The 23,585-nt window shown below is 49.4% G+C and overlaps 1 protein-coding gene across 1 annotated transcript in view; it reads right to left on the reverse strand.

Moving 5' to 3' along the window:
* The window catches only part of LOC106562196 (genetic suppressor element 1), a 486,315-nt gene that overhangs the window by 101,228 nt on the left and 361,502 nt on the right, over nt 1-23,585 (reverse strand). The window lies entirely within an intron of this gene.

The following is a 23,585-nucleotide window of genomic DNA, read 5'->3' on the forward strand; positions in this document are numbered from 1 at the left end:
AGGGGGAGGGAGAAGAGTAGCATTTAGTCCAGGGTATGGAGAGGGAGAAGAGCAGCATTTAGTCCAGGGTATGGAGAGAGGGGGAGGGAGAAAAGCAGCATTTAGTCCAGGGTATGAAGAGAGGGAGAAAAGCAGCATTTAGTCCAGGGTATAGAGAGGGAGAAGAACAGTATTTAGTCCAGGGTATAGAGAGGGAGAAAAGCAGCATTCAGTCCAGGGTATATAGAGAGGGAGAAGAACAGTATTTAGTCCAGGGTATAGAGAGGGAGAAGAACAGTATTTAGTCCAGGGTATGGAGACAGGGATAAGAACAGTATTTAGTCCAGGGTATGGTGACAGGGAGAAGAACAATATTTAGTCCAGGGTATGGAGACAGGGAGAAGAACAGTATTTAGTCCAGGGTATGGAGACAGGGAGAAGAACAGTATTTAGTCCAGGGTATGGAGACAGGGAGAAGAACAGTATTTACTCCAGGGTATGGAGACAGGGAGAATAACAGTATTTAGTCCAGGGTATGGAGAGAGGGAGAAGAACAGTATTTAGTCCAGGGTATGGAGACAGGGAGAAGAACAGTATTTACTCCAGGGTATGGAGACAGGGAGAAGAACAGTATTTAGTCCAGGGTATGGAGACAGGGAGAAGAACAGTATTTAGTCCAGGGTATGGATACAGGGAGAAGAACAGTATTTAGTCCAGGGTATGGAGACAGGGAGAAGAACAGTACTTAGTCCAGGGTATGGAGACAGGGAGAAGAACAGTACTTAGTCCAGGGTATGGAGAGAGGGAGAAAAGCAGCATTTAGTCCAGGGTATGGAGAGAGGGAGAAAAGCAGCATTTAGTCCAGGGTATATAGAGAGGGAGAAGAACAGTATTTAGTCCAGGGTATGGAGACAGGGAGAAGAACAGTATTTAGTCCAGGGTATGGAGAGAGGGAGAAAAGCAGCATTTAGTCCTTGGTATGGAGAGAGGGAGAAGAACAGTATTTAGTCCAGGGTATGGAGACAGGGAGAAGAACAGTATTTAGTCCAGGGTATGGAAAGAGGGAGAAAAGCAGCATTTAGTCCAGGGTATATAGAGAGGGAGAAGAACAGTATTTAGTCCAGGGTATGGAGACAGGGAGAAGAACAGTATTTAGTCCAGGGTATGGAGAGAGGGAGAAAAGCAGCATTTAGTCCAGGGTATATAGAGAGGGAGAAGAACAGTATTTAGTCCAGGGTATGGAGACAGGGAGAAGAACAGTATTTAGTCCAGGGTATGGAGAGAGGGAGAAGAACAGTATTTAGTCCAGGGTATGGAGACAGGGAGAAGAACAGTATTTAGTCCAGGGTATATAGAGAGGGAGAAGAACAGTATTTAGTCCAGGGTATGGAGACAGGGAGAAGAACAGTATTTAGTCCAGGGTATGGAGAGAGGGAGAAGAACAGCATTTAGTCCAGGGTATGGAGAGAGGGAGAAGAACAGTATTTAGTCCAGGGTATGGAGAGAGGGAGAAGAACAGTATTTAGTCCAGGGTATGGAGAGAGGGAGAAGAACAGTATTTAGTCCAGGGTATGGAGAGAGGGAGAAGAACTGTATTTAGTCCAGGGTATGGAGAGAGGGAGAAGAACAGTATTTAGTCCAGGGTATGGAGAGAGGGAGAAGAACAGTATTTAGTCCAGGGTATGGAGAGAGGGAGAAGAACAGTATTTAGTCCAGGGTATGGAGAGAGGGAGAGGGAGAAAAGCACCATGTGAGTGGCTGGGTTCAAGGGCTCTTGGAGAGAAACAGAAGAGGGAGAAGGAAGGGGGTAGAAAGAGGTAGGGAGAGGATGATGGTAGAGAATGTCCAGGGATGAGAGAGTGGTTATTCCCTCTCTTCTACACCCTCCTCTCCCCACACACCAGATAATAGGAGAGGTAAGAGCTAGGTACTGTTGCCATTAAAACACTTACAAAGGCAGGGGAAGGAGGGAGGAAGCTGTCCTGCTAAATTAACCCCAAGGATCCCTGGGAATAGAGGTGGGCTTTTCTACATCACTGTGTGTGTGTGTATAGTATGTTTGAGTGTGTGTACAGTATGTGTGTGTGTGTGTGTGTGTGTGTGTGTGTGTGTGTGTGTGTGTCTCTTTCCACTGTCACTGAGAAAACACAACCGATTTAGTCCCATTTACCCCAACGCCCTGTCCCATTACCCCCACCCCCTCTCCCAGCCAATGACCTGGGGTGACACTGACACACTAACAGTTCATATTAAATGCCTCTAATGTTCGCCCCTCGTTGTTAAACATGCTTCACTGAGCAGCCAGGCACAGTGGCCCCTGTCCCTCGCCCCAAACCCCCACACCAAGCCCCGTTTCCCCAGTCCCCCCTCCTGCCCTAATGGCTGTGTTAGCGTCAGGGAGGTGGGCTCTCCCTCCCCGATGAGCAGCCAACTGGAAAAGTGCTTCAGATATGTCAAAAGAACTCAAAATCAGAGAGGCCAGGAAAACGCAAGACGCTTCCATCCCGCTCCCCCTCCATCCTCCTCCACCCTCCTCCACCCTCTCTCTGCCTCCTCCTCCCTCCCTCTCTTCCTTCATCTCTATCCATGGAGGGTAAACGGTGGCTGTCTGGAGACAGTACAGACCTGCCTATTAGCAGGCACTCTGCTGTTATTTGTGGAAGGGCTGCTGACATCTAGCCTATCTCGCCCTCGCTTGCTGACACACACACACACACACACACACACACACACACACACACACACACACACACACACACACACACACACACACACACACACACACACACACACACACACACACACACACACACACAGAGCCCATCTCTCCCCCTCTCCCACTGAGCGCCATATTACGTATTAGCACAGAATGAACAGAGCTAGCCACACCTAGCCCCTAATATCCCTGTAAATCAAGGAGAGAGGCGTTGGTGTGGCACGTTGGTGTGGCAGTGCCTGCCTGTCTGTCTGTCTCCTCGCTAGTCACCACCGTGAAATGGCAGCGTTTATTTTTAAACAACATCTGTTAGAGAGCCACCAGGAAAAGAGGATTTGTGTGTTTTCTCTGCCTCTCATCCGGCTGTTCTGATGCATCTTGATTCAATCATGAACCCACAGTGTTGGGAAGAATGTCTTTTCATTGTTTTAATATGAGCCTGACTAGTGTTGATAACAGGCAGCCTTGCTCAAAACTATCATTTTTAGCAAGTCTGTTAGGACATCTACTTTGTGCATGACACAAGACATTTTTCCAACAATTGTTTACAGACAGATTATAATTCACTGTATCACAATTCCAGTGGGTCAGAAGTTTACATACAATATATCCACATAATTTACCTGCCTCATGATGCCATCTATTTTGTGAAGTGCACCAGTCCCTCCTGCAGCAAAGCACCCCCACAACATGATGCTACCACCCTCTTGCTTCACGGTTGGGATGGTATTCTTCGGCTTGCAAGCCTCCCCCTTTTTCCTCCAAACATAACGATGGTCATTATGGCAAAACTGTTCTATTTTTGTTTCATCAGACCAGAGGACATTTCTCCAAAAAGTACGATCTTTGTCCCCATGTGCAGTTGCAAACCATAGTCTGGCTTTTTATGGTGGTTTTGGAGCAGTGGCTTCTTCCTTGCTGAGCGCCCTTTCAGGTTATGTCAATATAGGACTTGTTTTATTGTGGATATAGATACTTTTGTACCTGTTTCCTTTCTAGGAGACAGAATGCGTCTCCTTCCTGAGCGGTATGACGGCTGCGTGGTCCCATGGTGTTTATACTTGCGTACTATTGTTTGTACAGATGAATGTGGTACCTTCAGGTGTTTGGAAATTGCTCCCAAGGATGATCCAGACTTTTGGAGGTCTATAATTTTTTTCTGAGGTCTTTGCTGATTTCTTCTGATTTTCCCATGATGTCAAGGAAAGAGGCAGTGAGTTTGAAGGTAGGCCTTGAAATACATCCACAGGTACACCTCCAAATGACTCAAATGATGTCACTTAGCCTAACAGAAGCTTCTAAAGCCATGACATCATTTTATGGAATTTTCCAAGCTGTTTAAAGGCACAGTCAACTTAGTGTATGTAAACTTCTGATCCACTGGAATTGTGATACAGTGAATTATAAGTGAAGTAATCTGTCTGTAAACCATTGTTGGAGTGTATGAAAACTTCTGACTTCAACTGTACATATAGGTAGGGGTAAAGTGACTAGGTAACAGGTAACAGCAGTAGCAGCAGAGTATGTGATGAGTCAAAAGAGTCTAAAGAGTCTAAATGATTCCTCTATATTATAGTACAATAGCTGTTATACTGTATCTAAAACAAAGAAAGAAACAATATATGAAATAGAATATAACATGCCCTCTGGTGGCCAAGTTACACTACTGCTATTGATTGGGTGCTCTCTCTTCCTCAGGTTGTTTACACACACACACACACACACACACACACACACACACACACACACACACACACACACACACACACACACACACACACACACACACACACACACACACACACACACACACACACGCACAGACTTGGTCGAGTCTCAGAGGCTAGCAGATGCCTCTTGTGTGTGTGTGTGTGTGTGTGTGTGTGTGTGTGTGTGTGTGTGTGTGTGTGTGTGTGTGTGTGTGTGTGTGTGTGTGTGTGTGTGTGTGTGTGTGTGTGTGTGTGTGTGTGTGTTGAGAGGATGGTTGACTGTGCATCCTGTGTCTTTTGTCTGAGTGGAGGATAGCACTCACCCCCCACCCCACCCCCTCCTCCCCAAAAACCGGTCTGCAGAATCCACAGGAGTCCACAGGAGTCCACAGGAGCAGGGTTAGAACACAGAGCACTGACACCCTCTGAGCCACAGACCTCTCTCTACTCCTCTCTCTCTGTCGACCTCTGCCCCCACTCTCCTCTTTCTCTCCTCTCTCTCTCACTCTCTCTCTCCTACTCTCTATATGAGAGACAACACCAGTTATCAGAGCCTGCTAAACCATCCTACACTATAACAGAAGCAATGAGCCAGTACAACACACAGACTGATGAGCTGTTGGGATGACTTTACTGGCAGACAGGAGGCAGAACAGAGATGAATAGAGATTACTGTCTGACAAACACAGGCTGAGAGACAAAAGACTCACTGCACGGTGCCTGCTGCTACTGGGCTGTGTGTGTGTGTGTGTTACTAATGATGATGGAGGACTCTGCTCTTGCTGCTTGTGTGCTGGGCTGACAGGATGACCCTGCAGGATGACCCCCCCCCCACACACACCATCTTTCCCTGACCTTTAGCCCTGCTGGAGGCTTCACCCCAAAAATGTGCCCCTTATTTCTTAGACTCACACTGTGCAACAAAAACAATCTGATACGGATACTTTGATTTAGCCACACAGACACAGTGTATCACACACTGGCGGCCCCCTCCGTGTAAGCCTGGGCTCTGTGTAAGCCTGGGCCCTGGCGGCCCCCTGGTGAGGGGTGGGAGACCCCGCGTATGGGAGGGCGCTCATTTACGCCTCTCTGATGGAGCCATGAATCTAAATTGCCAATTAAAAAGCAATTACAGGCAGCAGCGGGAACAGACTCCTGCAGTCATTGAAGCAAAATACCAACGCGCCTCAACCTCTCGTCGCCTCTCCTCTCACCCTCCCTTCGCCTCCCCTCTCACCCTCCCTTCGCCTCCCCTCTCACCCTCCCTTCGCCTCCCCTCTCACCCTCCCTTCGCCTCTCCTCTCACCCTCCCTTTGCCTCCCCTCTCACCCTCCCTCCTCCCTTCGCCTCCCCTCTCACCCTCCCTTCGCCTCCCCTCTCACCCTCCCTTCGCCTCCCCTCTCACCCTCCCTTCGCCTCTCCTCTCACCCTCCCTTCGCCTCCCCTCTCACCCTCCCTTCGCCTCTCCTCTCACCCTCTCGTCGCCTCTCCTCTCACCCTCCCTTCGCCTCTCCTCTCACCCTCCCTTCGCCTCTCCTCTCACCCTCCCTTCGCCACCCCTCTCACCCTCCCTTCGCCTCCCCTCTCACTAGTGGTGTAACGGACCGTAGTTGATCCATGATCCATATGGACCACCCCCCACGGTTCGGCATGCATGTGAACCGCAGATCAGTTGCAAAGTCTAACCATCATTGTGTGAAATACAGTTTTACTGCTGCTGTTACTTTTTAAAGTAATAATTCCCTAAATCTTGATGCAGAGTTGCAGTGAAAAGATAAAGACAAGACAGATGCGTGCTGTGTTTTACTCTGAAGCCTGAAGGTTAATTTGATTATTTTTAAAAAGCAGTTGTGTGTTCTGTTCACGTGAACGGGGAAGGTTTTTTATTTCTTTTTTATTTTAATTTCACCTTTATTTAACCAGGTAGGCAAATTGAGAACAAGTTCTCATTTACAACTGCGACCTGGCCAAGATAAAGCAAAGCAGTGTGCCACAGACAACAACACAGAGTTACACATGGAGTAAACAAACAAGCCAATAACACAATAAATAAGTCAATGACACAGTAGAAAAAAGAAAGTCTATATACAGTGTGTGCAAAAGGCATGAGGAGGTAGGCAATAAATAGGCCATAGCAGCAAATAATTACAATTTAGCAGATTAACACTGGAGTGATAAATGAGCATATGATGATGTGCATGTAGAAATACTGGTGTGCAAAAGAGCAGAAAAGTAAATAAAATAAAAACAGTAAGGGGATGAGGTAGGTAGATAGGGTGGGCAATGTATAGATGGACTATGTACAGCTGCAGCGATCGGTTAGCTGCTCAGATAGCTGATGTTTAAAGTTGGTGAGGGAAATAAAAGTCTCCAACTTCAGCGATTTTTGCAATTCCTTCGAGTCATTGGCAGCAGAGAACTGGTATGAAAGGCGGCCAAATGAGGTGTTGGCTTTGGGGATGATCAGTGAGATATACCTGCTGGAACGTGTGCTACGAGTGAGTGTTGTTATCGTGACCAGTGAACTAAGATAAGGTGGAGCTTTATCAAGCATAGACTTATAGATGACCTGGAGCCAGTGGGTCTGGCGACGAATATGTAGCGAGGGCCAGCTGACTAGAGCATACAGGTTGCAGTGGTGGGCGGTATAAGGTGATTTGGTACTGTGATAGACTGCATCCAGTTTGCTGAGGAGAGTATTGGAAGCTATTTTGTAAATTACATCGCCGAAGTCGAGGATCGGTAGGATAGTCAGTTTTAGGAGGGTAAGTTTGGCGGCGTGAGTGAAGGAGGCTTTGTTGCGAAATAGAAAGCCGATTCTAGATTTGATTTTGGATTGGAGATGTTTAATATGAGTCTGGAAGGAGAGTTTACAGTCTAGCCAGACACCTAGGTATTTGTAGTGGTCCACATATTCTAGGTCGGAACCATCCAGGGTGGTGATGCTAGTCGGCGGGCGGGTGCGGGCAGCGAACGGTTGAAAAGCATGCATTTGGTTTTACTAGTGTTTAAGAGCAGTTGGAGGCCACGGAAGAAGTGTTGTATGGCATTGAAGCTCGTTTGGAGGTTAGTTAGCACAGTGTCAAAAGAAGGGCCAGAAGTATACAGAATGGTGTCGTCTGCGTAGAGGTGGATCAGGGAATCGCCCGCAGCAAGAGCGACATCATTGATATATACAGAGAAAAGAGTCGGCCCGAGAATTGAACACTGTGGTACCCCCATAGAGACTGCCAGAGGTCCGGACAACAGGCCCTCCGATTTGTGACACTGAACTCTGTCTGCAAAGTAGTTGGTGAACCAGGCGAGGCAGTCATTAGAAAAACCAAGGCTATTGAGTCTGCCGATAAGAATACGGTGATTGACAGAGTCGAAAGCCTTGGCCAGGTCGATGAAGACGGCTGCACAGTACTGTCTTTTATCGATTATGATATCATTTAGTACCTTGAGCGTGGCTGAGGTGCACCCGTGACCGGCTCGAAAACCGGATTGCACAGCGGAGAAGGTACGGTGGGATTCGAAATGATCAGTGATCTGTTTATTAACTTGGCTTTCGAAGACTTTGGATAGGCAGGGCAGGATGGAAATAGGTCTGTAACAGTTTGGGTCTAGGGTGTCACCCCCTTTGAAGAGGGGGATGACCGCGGCAGCTTTCCAATCTTTAGGGATCTCGGACGATATGAAAGAGAGGTTGAACAGACTGGTAATAGGGGTTGCAACAATGGCAGCGGATAGTTTTAGAAAGAGAGGGTCCAGATGGTCTAACCTAGCTGATTTGTACGGGTCCAGGTTTTGCAGCTCTTTCAGAACATCTGCTATCTGGATTTGGATGAAGGAGAAGCTGGGGAGGCTTGGGCGAGTAGCGGAGCTGTTGGCCGGGGTTGGAGTAGCCAGGAGGAAAGCATGGCCAGCCGTTGAGAAATGCTTATTGAAATGTTCGATTATCATGGATTTATCAGTGGTGAACGTGTTACCTAGCCTCAGTGCAGTGGGCAGCTGGGAGGAGGTGCTCTTGTTCTCCATGGACTTTACAGTGTCCCAAAACTTTTTGGAGTTAGAGCTACAGGATGCAAATTTCTGCTTGAAAAAGCTAGCCTTTGCTTTCCTGACTGACTGTGTGTATTGATTCCTGACTTCCCTGAACAGTTGCATATCACGGGGACTATTCGATGCTATTGCAGTCCGCCACAGGATGTTTTTGTGCTGGTCAAGGGCAGTCAGGTCTGGACTTAGTTCTGCATTTTTTGAACGGGGCATGCTTATCTAAGATGGTGAGGAAATGACTTTTAAAGAATGACCAGGCATCCTCGACTGACGGGATGAGGTCAATATCCTTCCAGGATACCCGGGCCAGGTCGATTAGAAAGGCCTGCTCGCAGAAGTGTTTTAGGGAGCGTTTGACAGTGATGAGTGGAGGTCGTTTGACTGCGGACCCATAGCGGATGCAGGCAATGAGGCAGTGATCGCTGAGATCCTGATTGAAAACAGCGGAGGTGTATTTGGAGGCCAAGTTGGTCAGGATAACGTCTATGAGGGTGCCCATATTTACAGATTTGAGGTTGTACCTGGTGGGTTCCTTGATGATTTGTATGAGATTGAGGGCATCAAGCTTAAATTGTAGGACTGCCGGTGTGTTAAGCATATCCCAGTTAGGTCACCTAACAGAACGAACTCTGAGGCTAGATGGGGGGCGATCAATTCACAAATGGTGTCCAGGGCACAGCTGGGAGCTGAGGGGGGTCGATAGCAGGCGGCAACAGTGAGAGACTTATTTCTGGAGAGATGAATTCTTAAAATTAGAAGTTCGAACTGTTTGGGTATAGACCTGGATAGCATGACAGAACTTTGCAGGCTATCTCTGCAGTAGATTGCAACTCCTCCCCCTTTGGCAGTTCTATCTTGACGACAAATGTTGTAGTTGGGTAGGGAAATCTCAGAATTTTTGGTGGCCTTCCTAAGCCAGGATTCAGACACGGCTAGGACATCAGGGTTGGCGGAGTGTGCTGAAGCAGTGAGTAAAACGAACTTAGGGAGGAGGCTTCTGATGTTGACATGCATGAAACCAAGGCTTTTTCGATCACAGAAGTCAACAAATGAGGGTGCCTGGGGACATGCAGGGCCTGGGTTTACCTCCACATCACCCGAGGAACAGAGGAGGAGTTGGATGAGGGTACAGCTAAAGGCTATCAAAACTGGTCGCCTAGAGCGTTGGGGACAGAGAATAAGAGGAGCGCATTTCTGGGCGTGGTAGAATAGATTCAGGGCATAATGTGCAGACAGGGGTATGGTGGGGTGCGGGTACAGCGGAGGTAAGCCCAGGCACTGAGTGATGATAAGAGAGGTTGTATCTCTGGACATGCTGGTTATAATGGGTGAGGTCATCGCATGGGTGGGAGGTGGGACAAAGGAGGTAACAGAGGTATGATGAGTGGAACTAGGGGCTCCACTGTAAACTAAAACAATAACTAACCTAAGCAATAGTATACAAGCCATATTGACATTTGAGAGAGACATACAGCGAGGCATAAAGTAATCACAGGTGTTGACTGGGAGAGCTAGCTAGACAACAAAGGTAAGACAACAGCTGATCAGCTAAAACAACAACAACAGGTAAAATGGCGATGACTGGACAGAGAGGGTCAGTTAACTACACACACAGCCTGAGTTCGCGGCTGGGGCCGACAGATAAACAAATAATAAACAGAATGGAGTACCGTGATTAATGGACAGTCCAGCAGGCATCAGCTATGTAGCCAAGTGATCATAGGGTCCAGGGGGCAGCGACAGATGGAAAAGGGAGGCCGCGGAGTAGTCGCTACTACGCTAGCACGCGGGCGACACGGCGCTTAAAGTTAGTAGCCCGGGGCTAGTAGAAGCGTCTGCTCCGACGTCCGACGGAGGCCGGTTGGCGGCACAGCGGATGGAGTATTCGTCGGCAGACCAGTCGTGATGGTGCGGCGGGGCGCCGTGTCGACAAAGGATCCAAGCCAGATGGCGAAAGAGGTATTGTAGATGTAGTAATTTAGTTTGCTAGCCAGGGGGATGCGCCTGGCTCATGGCTAACTGGTGCTAGCTTCAGGGCATGGGGCGTTAGCCACTATAGCCACTCGGTAGCAGCGGTGATCCGGTGCCAAGGTCCAGAGCTTATGGCAAGGATCCGGTGGAGTAGTGGGTTCTAGCCGTGTTTGGGTGGAGTTGGGGTGAACAACTGAGTAGGCCGGGAGGTGGGCCTCAGGGATAGCTTCGGTACTGGGTAACTCGGTGGGTGCTAGGTAGCTGTGAAGATCAGGAGTAATGGTCCAGGGATTACGGCAGGAATCCAGCGTTGTAGTGGAGAGACAGTCCGATACTGGTAGGCTGGCGAGTATTATCCAAGCTAAAAAAAGGGCTGGTATCTGTGCAGAAGGTAAAGGCCGCTAGCAGTGGCTAACAATGACTAAATAGCTTGTAGCTAAATTAGCTGGTTAGCTTCTGATGGCTAGGTGGCTCTTGCTAAGGTCTAAAAATAAAAAATAATAGCGGTTCTGTATCACATTGGGTGAGGCAGGTTACCGGAAGGTATAATTGAGTTAAAATGGAAAAGAGATTGAAAATAAAAATCTAAATATATACAAAAAAAGGGCGAAAAATACAAAAGTACACGAGAGGACGAACAAAACACATCTGCACTGCTACGCCATCTTGGAAGTATGAATCCCAATGAATCAATCCTGGATACTCGCGTTGCAAAAAGCAAAGAAGAAAAAAGAGCAGTGACAGCCATGGCTGGCGGAGGAGCTGAAGAACTGGAAAAGTCTCCCGCTTCATTTAAGTCTCATGTATGGGAGCATTTTGGCTTCCCTGTCAAATATGATGACAGAAGAAGGGTGGTGGACAACACCATTACGGTGAGTAGGCATTGTGCCACAGAAAGCCATATGATCATGGAAATACATGGAGCATGGCCACACATAAAGCGTCATCACCCTGGTGTGTCAGGGTTCTCACCACGTGTTCTCACCATGACATTTAAGCAGCCCTTTGCTGCAGAATCAGACTGAGCTGAAGCCATCACCAAACCTATTGGGACGTTTATCGCTGTAGACATGAGGCTGTACTCTGTTGTGGAAAACAAAGCGTTTAAAAATATGGTGAAAGTGCTTGAGCCACGCTATGAAATCCCCTCGCGCCCCACCTCAGTGACAGATCTTTATGAACAGGAACAGATCAAAATTGCATCCTCTTTTGCCCTCACCACAGACGGGTGGTCCTCCAGGGTAACGGAAAGCTACGTGACTGTTCACTACACCACAGACGGGTGGTCCTCCAGGGTAACAGAAAGCTACGTGACTGTTCACTACACCACAGACGGGTGGTCCTCCAGGTTAACAGAAAGCTACGTGACTGTTCACTACACCACAGACGGGTGGTCCTCCAGGGTAACGGAAAGCTACGTGACTGTGACTGTTCACTACACCACAGACGGGTGGTCCTCCAGGGTAACAGAAAGCTACGTGACTGTTCACTACACCACAGACGGGTGGTCCTCCAGGGTAACAGAAAGCTACGTGACTGTGACTGTTCACTACACCACAGACGGGTGGTCCTCCAGGGTAACAGAAAGCTACGTGACTGCTCACTACACCAGAGAGGAGTGGACCTCCAGGGTAACGGAAAGCTACGTGACTGTGACTGTTCACTACACCACAGACGGGTGGTCCTCCAGGGTAACAGAAAGCTACGTGACTGTGACTGCTCACTACACCATAGAGGAGTGGACCTCCAGGGTAACAGAAAGCTATGTGACTGTGACTGTTCACTACACCACAGACGGGTGGTCCTCCAGGGTAACAGAAAGCTACGTGACTGTTCACTACACCACAGACGGGTGGTCCTCCAGGGTAACAGAAAGCTACGTGACTGTTCACTACACCACAGACGGGTGGTCCTCCAGGGTAACGGAAAGCTACGTGACTGTGACTGTTCACTACACCACAGACGGGTGGTCCTCCAGGGTAACAGAAAGCTACGTGACTGCTCACTACACCAGAGAGGAGTGGACCTCCAGGGTAACGGAAAGCTACGTGACTGTGACTGTTCACTACACCACAGACGGGTGGTCCTCCAGGGTAACAGAAAGCTACGTGACTGTGACTGCTCACTACACCATAGAGGAGTGGACCTCCAGGGTAACAGAAAGCTATGTGACTGTGACTGTTCACTACACCACAGAGGAGTGGACCTCCAGAGTAACAGAAAGCTACGTGACTGTAACTGCTCACTACACCACAGAGGAGTGGACCTCCAGGGTAACAGAAAGCTATGTGACTGTGACTGCTCACTACACCACAGAGGAGTGGACCTCCAGGGTAACAGAAAGCTATGTGACTGTGACTGTTCACTACACCACAGAGGAGTGGACCTCCAGGGTAACAGAAAGCTACGTGACTGTAACTGCTCACTACACCACAGAGGAGTGGACCTCCAGGGTAACAGAAAGCTATGTGACTGTGACTGCTCACTACACCACAGAGGAGTGGACCTCCAGGGTAACAGAAAGCTATGTGACTGTAACTGCTCACTACACCACAGAGGAGTGGACCTCCAGGGTAACAGAAAGCTATGTGACTGTGACTGTCCACTACACCACAGAGGAGTGGACCTCCAGGGTAACAGAAAGCTACGTGACTGTGACTGTTCACTACACCACAGAGGAGTGGACCTCCAGGGTAACAGAAAGCTACGTGACTGTTCACTACACCACAGAGGAGTGGACCTCCTGGGTAACAGAAAGCTACGTGACTGTGACCGCTCACTACACCACAGAGGAGTGGACCTCCAGGGTAACAGAAAGCTACGTGACTGTGACTGCTCACTACACCACAGAGGAGTGGACCTCCAGGGTAACAGAAAGCTACGTGACTGTGACTGTTCACTACACCACAGAGGAGTGGACCTCCAGGGTAACAGAAAGCTACGTGACTGTGACCGCTCACTACACCACAGAGGAGTGGACCTCCAGGGTAACAGAAAGCTACGTGACTGTGACTGCTCACTACACCACAGAGGAGTGGACCTCCAGGGTAACAGAAAGCTACGTGACTGTGACTGTTCACTACACCACAGAGGAGTGGACCTCCAGGGTAACAGAAAGCTACGTGACTGTGACCGCTCACTACACCACAGAGGAGTGGACCTCCAGGGTAACAGAAAGCTACGTGACTGTGACTGCTCACTACACCACAGAGGAGTGGGATATGTGAAGTCTGGTGCTACAGACACTCCCCCTCTATGAGAGTCACATAGGCACAAATCTGGCGCAGGTACTGCTAGGAGCAGCTAGGAGCAGCTAGGAGCAGCTAGGAGCAGCTAGGAGCAGCTAGGAGCAGCTAGGAGCAGCTAGGAGCAGCTAGGAGCAGTAGCAGAGTGGAAGCTAGAGAGTCCCAATAGCAATATCCCAACCACCACAGATAATGCCAAGAACCAAGTAAATGCAGTGATAGAAGCTGGACTGGGGCCTCAGATAGCTTGTTTTGCACGTGATCAATTTAGCATCCCAAAGGGGAATCTCAGTGAACCAGATGGACCTTCTCCTTGGAGGATCAGGAAGGTGGTTTCCCTTTTCCACCGAAACACAACAGCCGCTCATGTGCTTAAGACCAAGCAAGAAATGCTACAGCTACTGACCCACAAGCTCATACACCATGTCACAACAAGATGGAACTCCACTTATGACATGTTGGAGCGCCATCTTGAGCAGCAGACAGCTGTATACTCTGCACTGACAGACAAGACCCTGAAAAAACAAAGACATCGTCACCTTATCTGATGATGACGTGAAAGTGGCAGAGGAGGTTCTCCAGGTGCTCAACCCCCTCAAAACGGTTACAACCCTATTGAGCACTGAAACTGCACTGTCTGTGTCCATGATCCTACCTCTGAAAACAAGAATTCTACCATCCATGGCCCCAAGTGAGGAAGACAGCACCATCACTAGAGATGTGAAGGCTGCCATTAGAGAGGACCTGAACCCCAGATACCCCCCCTAATGTACAGGACTACCTTCATAGATCTACTGCACTGGATCCAAGGTTCAAGTCCCTGTCTGTTCAAGTCCCTGTCTGTTCAAGTCCCTGTCTGTTCAAGTCCCTGTCTCACCTAAACCCTGCCTGTTCAAGTCCCTGTCTCACCTAAACCCTGCCTGTTCAAGTCCCTGTCTCACCTAGACCCTGTCTGTTCAAGTCCCTGTCTCACCTAGACCCTGTCTGTTCAAGTCCCTGTCTCACCTAGACCCTGTCTGTTCAAGTCCCTGTCTCACCTAGACCCTGTCTGTTCAAGTCCCTGTCTCACCTAGACCCTGCCTGTTCAAGTCCCTGTCTCACCAAGTCCCTGTCTGTTCAAGTCCCTGTCTCACCTAGACCCTGTCTGTTCAAGTCCCTGTCTCACCTAGACCCTGTCTGTTTAAGTCCCTGTCTCACCTAGACCCTGTCTGTTCAAGTCCCTGTCTCACCTAGACCCTGCCTGTTCAAGTCCCTGTCTCACCTAGACCCTGTCTATTCAAGTCCCTGTCTCACCTAGACCCTGTCTGTTCAAGTCCCTGTCTCACCTAGACCCTGTCTGTTCAAGTCCCTGTCTCACCAAGTCCCTGCCTGTTCAAGTCCCTGTCTCACCTAGACCCTGTCTGTTCAAGTCCCTGTCTCACCTAGACCCTGTCTGTTCAAGTCCCTGTCTCACCTAGACCCTGCCTGTTCAAGTCCCTGTCTCACCTAGACGCTGCCTGTTCAAGTCCCTGTCTCACCTAGACCCTGTCTGTTCAAGTCCCTGCCTGTTCAAGTCCCTGTCTCACCTAGACCCTGCCTGTTCAAGTCCCTGTCTCACCTAGTCCCTGCCTGTTCAAGTCCCTGTCTCACCTAGACCCTGTCTGTTCAAGTCCCTGTCTCACCTAGACCCTGCCTGTTCAAGTCCCTGTCTCACCTAGACCCTGCCTGTTCAAGTCCCTGTCTCACCTAGACCCTGTCTGTTCAAGTCCCTGCCTGTTCAAGTCCCTGTCTCACCTAGACCCTGCCTGTTCAAGTCCCTGTCTCACCTAGACCCTGCCTGTTCAAGTCCCTGTCTCACCTAGACCCTGTCTATTCAAGTCCCTGTCTCACCTAGACCCTGTCTGTTCAAGTCCCTGTCTCACCTAGACCCTGTCTGTTCAAGTCCCTGTCTCACCAAGTCCCTGCCTGTTCAAGTCCCTGTCTCACCTAGACCCTGTCTGTTCAAGTCCCTGTCTCACCTAGACCCTGTCTGTTCAAGTCCCTGTCTCACCTAGACCCTGCCTGTTCAAGTCCCTGTCTCACCTAGACCCTGCCTGTTCAAGTCCCTGTCTCACCTAGACCCTGTCTGTTCAAGTCCCTGCCTGTTCAAGTCCCTGTCTCACCTAGACCCTGCCTGTTCAAGTCCCTGTCTCACCTAGTCCCTGCCTGTTCAAGTCCCTGTCTCACCTAGACCCTGCCTGTTCAAGTCCCTGTCTCACCTAGACCCTGTCTGTTCAAGTCCCTGCCTGTTCAAGTCCCTGTCTCACCTAGTCCCTGCCTGTTCAAGTCCCTGTCTCACCTAGTCCCTGCCTGTTCAAGTTCCTGTCTCACCTAGACCCTGTCTGTTCAAGTCCCTGTCTCACCTAGACCCTGTCTGTTCAAGTCCCTGTCTCACCTAGACCCTGTCTGTTCAAGTCCCTGTCTCACCTAGACCCTGTCTGTTTAAGTCCCTGTCTCACCTAGACCCTGTCTGTTTAAGTCCCTGTCTCACCTAGACCCTGCCTGTTCAAGTCCCTGTCTCACCTAGACCCTGTCTGTTCAAGTCCCTGTCTCACCTAGACCCTGTCTGTTCAAGTCCCTGTCTCACCTAGACCCTGTCTGTTCAAGTCCCTGTCTCACCTAGACCCTGCCTGTTCAAGTCCATGCCTGTTCAAGACCCTGTCTCACCTAGACCCTGCCCTATAGCGGAGGACATACAGTGATCTCACCACTGAGACTGGCCACTGAATAGGTAAAACAATAAATAAGAGTGAATTACTTCAATAATAAATATACTCTAATCTTAGTCTATGCTATTACAATCATCCATTTTTGATTTGGAATAATACTGGATTTTATTAAATGTTATTGCCACAATTCTAGTTGTATGAAATATGAAAATAAATAATGAGTTAGTTTAATAGATCAAGTCATTTTCTCTGCAGGGTCAAGCCACAGAGATGACAGGAGCAGACTCAGAGGCATCTCCTCCACAAAATCATTTGGCCATGAAGGAGCTTTTCGGGGGGGGATCTTTGCGAGCAAGGACACAGGCAAGACGTTTGCCAACACCATCAAAGAGGAGGTAGCATCCTACAAGGCAGCAAGCGGCATTCCAGTGGATGGTGATCCACTGGCATGGTGGAAAAGCGTGTAAATACCCTGACATTGCCATGATGGCAAGATGCTACCGGGCTGTACCTGGCACTTCATTACCTAGTGAGAGGGTGTTGTCTCTGCATGGCAGGGGACACAGTGACTGTAAAGAGGTCTCCCCAGACAATGCAGACGTCCTCATCTTTTAGAAAAGTCATGTGAAGTTATAAGCTCAGGTCTGCTTTTCTTTCTTTCTTTCTTTACATGTTTTTGATGATGTTGACACAGACTATTTTTACATGACCTATTGTTCAAAGGAAGAAGGTATCATGCCTCATATTGCACTTTAATTAAACAACTGAGTATTGAATATTTGATTTAAATATTTTATTGAAACATTGAAAAGTTCCTTTCTTTAAGTGTTCTTTAAGTAATAAATGGAAAGTAAAGTAATATTTGTCTCCCTTTTTTTATAGCTGATCCGAAAAATGTTCCGATCTGTGACTCAAAACCGTGATCCAATCCGAACCGTGACTCAAAACCGTGATCCAATCCGAACCGTGACTCAAAACCGTGATCCAATCCGAACCGTGACTCAAAACCGTGATCCAATCCGAACCGTGACTCAAAACCGTGATCCAATCCGAACCGTGACTCAAAACCCTGATCCAATCCGAACCGTGACTCAAAACCGTGATCCAATCTGAACCGTGACTCAAAACCGTGATCCAATCTGAACCGTGATCCAATCCGAACCGTGACTCAAAACCGTGATCCAATCCGAACCGTGACTCAAAACCGTGATCCAATCCGAACCGTGACTCAAAACCGTGATCCAATCCGAACCGTGACTCAAAACCGTGATCCAATCTGAACCGTGACTCAAAACCGTGATCCAATCCGAACCGTGACTCAAAACCGTGATCCAATCTGAACCGTGACTCAAAACCGTGATCCAATCCGAACCGTGACTCAAAACCGTGATCCAATCCGAACCGTGACTCAAAACCGTGATCCAATCTGAACCGTGACTCAAAACCGTGATCCAATCCGAACCGTGACTCAAAACCGTGATCCAATCTGAACCGTGACTCAAAACCGTGATCCAATCCGAACCGTGACTCAAAACCGTGATCCAATCTGAACCGTGACTCAAAACCGTGATCCAATCTGAACCGTGACTCAAAACCGTGATCCAATCCGAACCGTGAGTTTTGTGATCCGTTGCAGCACTACCTCTCACCCTGCCTGAGTCTCATATCTAAGCCAGGGAGGCACTAATCAACCCTCCTAACACACACTGAGGCATATACACACTCACACAGATCATCACACACTGAGGCATATACATACTCACACAGACCGTCCAGGGTAAATGAAGTACTGATGCTCTACAGAGGCTCCAGAGATAATACTGCTACCTCTGAATATCAATACCTGCCTCTGTCACCCTCTCACTCTCTCTATCCCTCTACCCTCACTCTCTCTCGCTCTATCCCTCTCCCCTCACTCTCTCTCTCTCTCTCTCTCTATCCCTCTCCCTTCACCCTCTCACTCTCTCTATCCCTCTACCCTCACTCTCTCTCTCTCGCTCTATCCCTCACCCCTCACTCTCTCGCTCTATCCCTCTCCCTTCACCCTCTCACTCTCTCTATCCCTCTACCCTCACTCTCTCTCTCTCGCTCTATCCCTCACCCCTCACTCTCTCGCTCTATCCCTCTCCCTTCACCCTCTCACTCTCTCTATCCCTCTCCCCTCACTCTCTCTCTCTCTCTATCCCTCTCCCTTCACCCTCTCACTCTCTCTATCCCTCTCCCCCCACTCTCTCTCTCGCTCTATCCCTCTCCCTTCACCCTCTCACTCTCTCTATCCCTCTCCCCTCACTCTCTCTCTCTCTCTCGCTCTATCCCTCTCCCCTCACTCTCTCTCTCTCCCTCTCTCTCTCTCTCTCTCTATCCCTCTCCCTTCACCCTCTCACTCTCTCTCTCTATCTCTATCCCTCTCCCTTCACCCTCTCACTCTCTCTATCCCTCTACCCTCACTCTCTCTCTCTCGCTCTATCCCTCACCCCTCACTCTCTCGCTCTATCCCTCTCCCTTCACCCTCTCACTCTCTCTATCCCTCTCCCCCCACTCTCTCTCTCGCTCTATCCCTCTCCCTTCACCCTCTCACTCTCTCTATCCCTCTCCCTTCACCCTCTCACTCTCTCTATCCCTCTCCCCCCACTCTCTCTCTCGCTCTATCCCTCTCCCTTCACCCTCTCAATCTCTCTCTCCCTCTACCCTCACTCTCTCTCTCTCGCTCTATCCCTCTCCCCTCACTCTCTCGCTCTATCCCTCTCCCTTCACCCTCTCTATCCCTCTCCCCCACTCTCTGTCTCTCTCTCTCGCTCTATCCCTCTCCCTCTCACTCTCTCTATCCCTCTCCCTCTACCGCTCTCTCTCTCTCTCTCTCTCTCTCTCTCAATTCAATTCAAGGGGCTTTATTGGCATGGGAAACATATGTTTACATTGCCAAAGCAGGTGAAATAGATAATAAACAAAAGTGAAATAAACAATCAATAGTGAACAGTAAGTATTACACTCACAAAAGTTCCAAAAGAAAAAAGACAATTCAAATGTCATATTATGTATATATACAGTGTTGTAGCGATGTGCAAATAGTTAAAGTACAAAAGGGAAAATAAATAAATATGGGTTGTATTTACAATGGTGTTTGTTCTTCACTGGTTGACCTTTTCTTGTAGCAACAGGTCACACATCTTGCTGCTGTGATGGCACACTGGTATTTCACCCAGTAGATATGGGAGTTTATCAAAATTGGATTTGTTTTCTATTTCTTTGTGGGTCTGTGTAATCTGAGGGAAATATGTGTCTCTAATATGGTCATACATTTGGCAGGAGGTTAGGAAGTGCAGCTCAGTTTCCACCTCATTGTGTGAGCAGTGTGCACATAGCCTGTCTTCTCTTGAGAGCCAGGTCTGCCTACGGAGGCCTTTCTCAGTAGCAAGGCTAAGCTCACTGAGTCTGTACATAGTCAAAGCCTTCCTTAAGTTTGGGTCAGTCACAGTGGTCAGGTACTCTGCCACTGTGTACTCTCTGTTTAGGGCCAAATAGCCTTCCCTGTGGCTCAGTTGGTAGAGCATGGTGTTTGCAACGCCAGCATGGTGTGTGCAACGCCAGGGTTGTGGGTTCGATTCCCACGGGGGGACAGTACAAAAAAAAAAAATGTATCAAATGTATGCATTCACTATTGTAAGTCACTCTGGATAAGAGTGTCTGCTTAAATGTAAATAGCATTTTAGTTTGCTCTGTTTTTTTGTTCATTCTTTCTAATGTGTCAAGTAATTATCTTTTTGTTTTCTCATGATTTGGATGAGTCTAATTGTGTTGCTGTCCTGGGGCTCTGTGGGGTCTATTTGTGTTTGTCTCTCTCTCTCTATCACTCTCTCAGCAGCTCATCCCAGACTCTGTGTGAGTGTGTCTGGTTTTAACCCTGCATGGTCTCCAGGCCCCAAGTCCCAGTAACCCTGCCTCTAACCCTGCCTCTAACCCAGGCCTCTAACCCAGGCCTCTAACCCAGACCCCTGCTAGTGTCTGAGTGGTTCTAGCCCTGTCTCTCTCTCTGTGTGTGGTCTCTAACCATGTCTCTAGCCCTCATTTCTGCATGCTTACGCAAGCTGGGGGCCTGAGGTCAGTTCACAGCACAGCACAGGCTAGGAACTAATTGAACAGACAGCACTAAGAGAGAATACGGGGAGAAGGGGAAGAGGAGTGGGGAGGGCAGGGCAGGGGCGGACATGGGGGTGTTCGGGACGTTCAAATCTTACTAAAATGTTGGCTTGGGTGAGTCTCCCCCATCCCCCCCTCCCTCGATGGTGATTAGGGATAAAAACAGAGGGCCGGACAGAGCTTCCTTTGTCTGCAATACTGAGGGATGTTTTTTGAGAGAGAGAGAGAGAGAGAGAGAGAGAGAGAGAGAGAGAGAGAGAGGAGAGAGAGAGAGAGAGAGAGAGAGAGAGAGAGAGTGTGTGCTTGACCCTGCCCATTGTTTGTCTCGGTGACAGCAGGGTTTCGCTGGAGCGGCATAGGGTAAACTGGGGAAACGCTCTGATGCTAGCCCCCCTCTGTCTCACCCCTCTCACCCCCGCCCACCTCTCACCCACTAGACTACCCCTCGCCCCCCTCCTTCAGCTGGGTGGCCTCGAGCTGTCAGAGGCCCCAGAAACCCCCCAACACAACCTTCTCTCTCCCAGCATGACCCTGCACACACACACACACACACACACACACACACACACACACACACACACACACACACACACACACACACACACACACACACACACACACACACACACACACACACACACACACACACACACACACACACACACACACACTGACACACTGACACACTGACACATGTATACATACACACACACATACACTGGAACAGAGTGCATCTCAAGAGCTAGCTGGAACCACTTCACCCCAAAGATAAACAGGGTGAGTGTGACTCTGTGAAGGAGAACATGTATGTGTGTGTCAGTGTGTGTGTCAGTGTGTGTGTGAGCAGAAGGTCTGTGCCTCTCTCTGCCTATCACTATCCCTTTCTCTCTCTCTCTGCTCACTCCTCTCTCTTTCCTCTTAGGCAAGGAAGGTGATGACAGGGTTGTGATAGGATGACATCACTGCTCCCTCCCCTCCCACCCATAGAGGCTCTGGCTAACCCTCTGGCTATTGCTCTATGCTTGAGGTGAAGGGGCACATGGGCGGGGTGGGAGGGGGCAAGATCATAGGGCCGAGATGGCAGGGGGACAATGGGCTAGGACGCTCCCACACAGAGGGGTGAGCTGACCCCCTATCTCTGAACCCCATCACCCCTCACTCTCTCTCCTCCATCCTCCTCTCCTCACTTCCTCAGTCTCCAGGGAGACATTCAACATCTGTGGAGTGTTGTGAGAGTGTTGAGGAGTGTTGAGAAGTGTTGAGAAGTGTTGAGGAGTGTTGAGGAGTGTTGAGAAGTGTTGAGAAGTGTTGAGGAGTGTTGCAGAGGGAGTGTTGAGGAGTGTTGCATGAGGAGTGTTGCGGAGTGTTGAGGGGTGCTGAGGAGTGTTGCAGAGGGAGTGTTGAGGAGTGTTGCATGAGGAGTGTTGCGGAGTGTTGAGGAGTGTTTTAGGAATGTTGAGAAGTGTTGAGGCGTGTTGAGTGTTGAGGAGTGCTGAGGAGTGTTGAGGAGTGTTGAGTGTTGAGGAGTGCTGAGGAGTGTCGCATAGGGAGTGTTGAGGAGTGTAGCAGTGGGAGTGCTGAGGAGTGTTGCATGAGGAGTGTTGCGGAGTGTTGAGGAGTGCTGAGGAGTGTTGCAGAGGGAGTGTTGAGGAGTGTTGCAGAGGGAGTGTTGAGGAGTGTTGCATGAGGAGTGTTGCGGAGTGTTGAGGAGTGCTGAGGAGTGTTGCAGAGGGAGTGTTGAGGAGTGTTGCAGAGGGAGTGTTGAGGAGTGTTGAGGAGTGTTTTAGGAGGGCTGAGAAGTGTTGAGGAGTGCTGAGGAGTGCTGAGAAGTGCTGAGGAGTGTTGAGAAGTGTTGAGAAGTGTTGAGGAGTGTTGAGAAGTGTTGAGGAGTGTTGAGGAGTGTAGCAGAGGGAGTGTTGAGGAGTGTTGCATGAGGAGTGTTGCGGAGTGTTGAGGGGTGCTGAGGAGTGTTGCAGAGGGAGTGTTGAGGAGTGTTGCGGAGGGAGTGTTGCGGAGGGAGTGTTGAGGAGTGTTGAGGAGTGTTGCGGCATGTTGAGGAGTGTTGAGAAGTGTTGAGGAGTGCTGAGGAGTGCTGAGAAGTGCTGAGGAGTGTTGTGAAGTGTTGAGAAGTGCTGAGAAGTGCTGAGGAGTGCTGCATAGGGAGCTTTGCGGAGTGCTGAGTAGTGTTGAGAAGTGTTGAGGCGTGTTGAGGAGTGCTGAGGAGTGTTGAGGAGTGTTGAGGAGTGCTGAGGAGTGTCACATAGGGAGTGTTGAGGAGTGTAGCAGTGGGAGTGCTGAGGAGTGTTGCATGAGGAGTGTTGCGGAGTGTTGAGGAGTGCTGAGGAGTGTTGCAGAGGGAGTGTTGAGGAGTGTTGCAGAGGGAGTGTTGAGGAGTGTTGCATGAGGAGTGTTGCGGAGTGTTGAGGAGTGTTGAGAAGTGTTGCGGAGTGTTTTAGGAGTGCTGAGAAGTGTTGTGAAGTGTTGAGGAGTGTTGAGAAGTGTTGAGGAGTGTTGAGGAGTGTTGAGGAGTGTTGAGAAGTGTTGAGGAGTGTTGAGGAGTGTTGAGGAGTGTAGCAGAGGGAGTGTTGAGGAGTGTTGCATGAGGAGTGTTGCGGAGTGTTGAGGGGTGCTGAGGAGTGTTGCAGAGGGAGTGTTGAGGAGTGTTGCGGAGGGAGTGTTGAGGAGTGTTGAGGAGTGTTGAGAAGTGTTGAGGAGTGTTGAGGAGTGTTGCGGCGTGTTGAGGAGTGTTGAGGAGTGTTGAGGAGTGCTGAGAAGTGCTGAGGAGTGTTGTGAAGTGTTGAGGAGTGTTGAGAAGTGCTGAGAAGTGCTGAGGAGTGCTGCATAGGGAGTGTTGCGGAGTGCTGAGGAGTGTAGAGAAGTGTTGAGGCGTGTTGAGGAGTGCTGAGGAGTGTTGAGGAGTGTTGAGTGTTGAGGAGTGCCGAGGAGTGTCGCATAGGGAGTGTTGAGGAGTGTAGCAGTGGGAGTGCTGATGAGTGTTGCATGAGGAGTGTTGCGGAGTGTTGAGGAGTGCTGAGGAGTGTTGCAGAGGGAGTGTTGAGGAGTGTTGCAGAGGGAGTGTTGAGGAGTGTTGCATGAGGAG

The sequence above is a fragment of the Salmo salar genome, chromosome 11 (genome assembly GCF_965601325.2).
Source record: "Salmo salar chromosome 11, fSalSal1, whole genome shotgun sequence".
In the NCBI taxonomy this organism is placed as follows: Eukaryota; Metazoa; Chordata; class Actinopteri; order Salmoniformes; family Salmonidae; genus Salmo; species Salmo salar.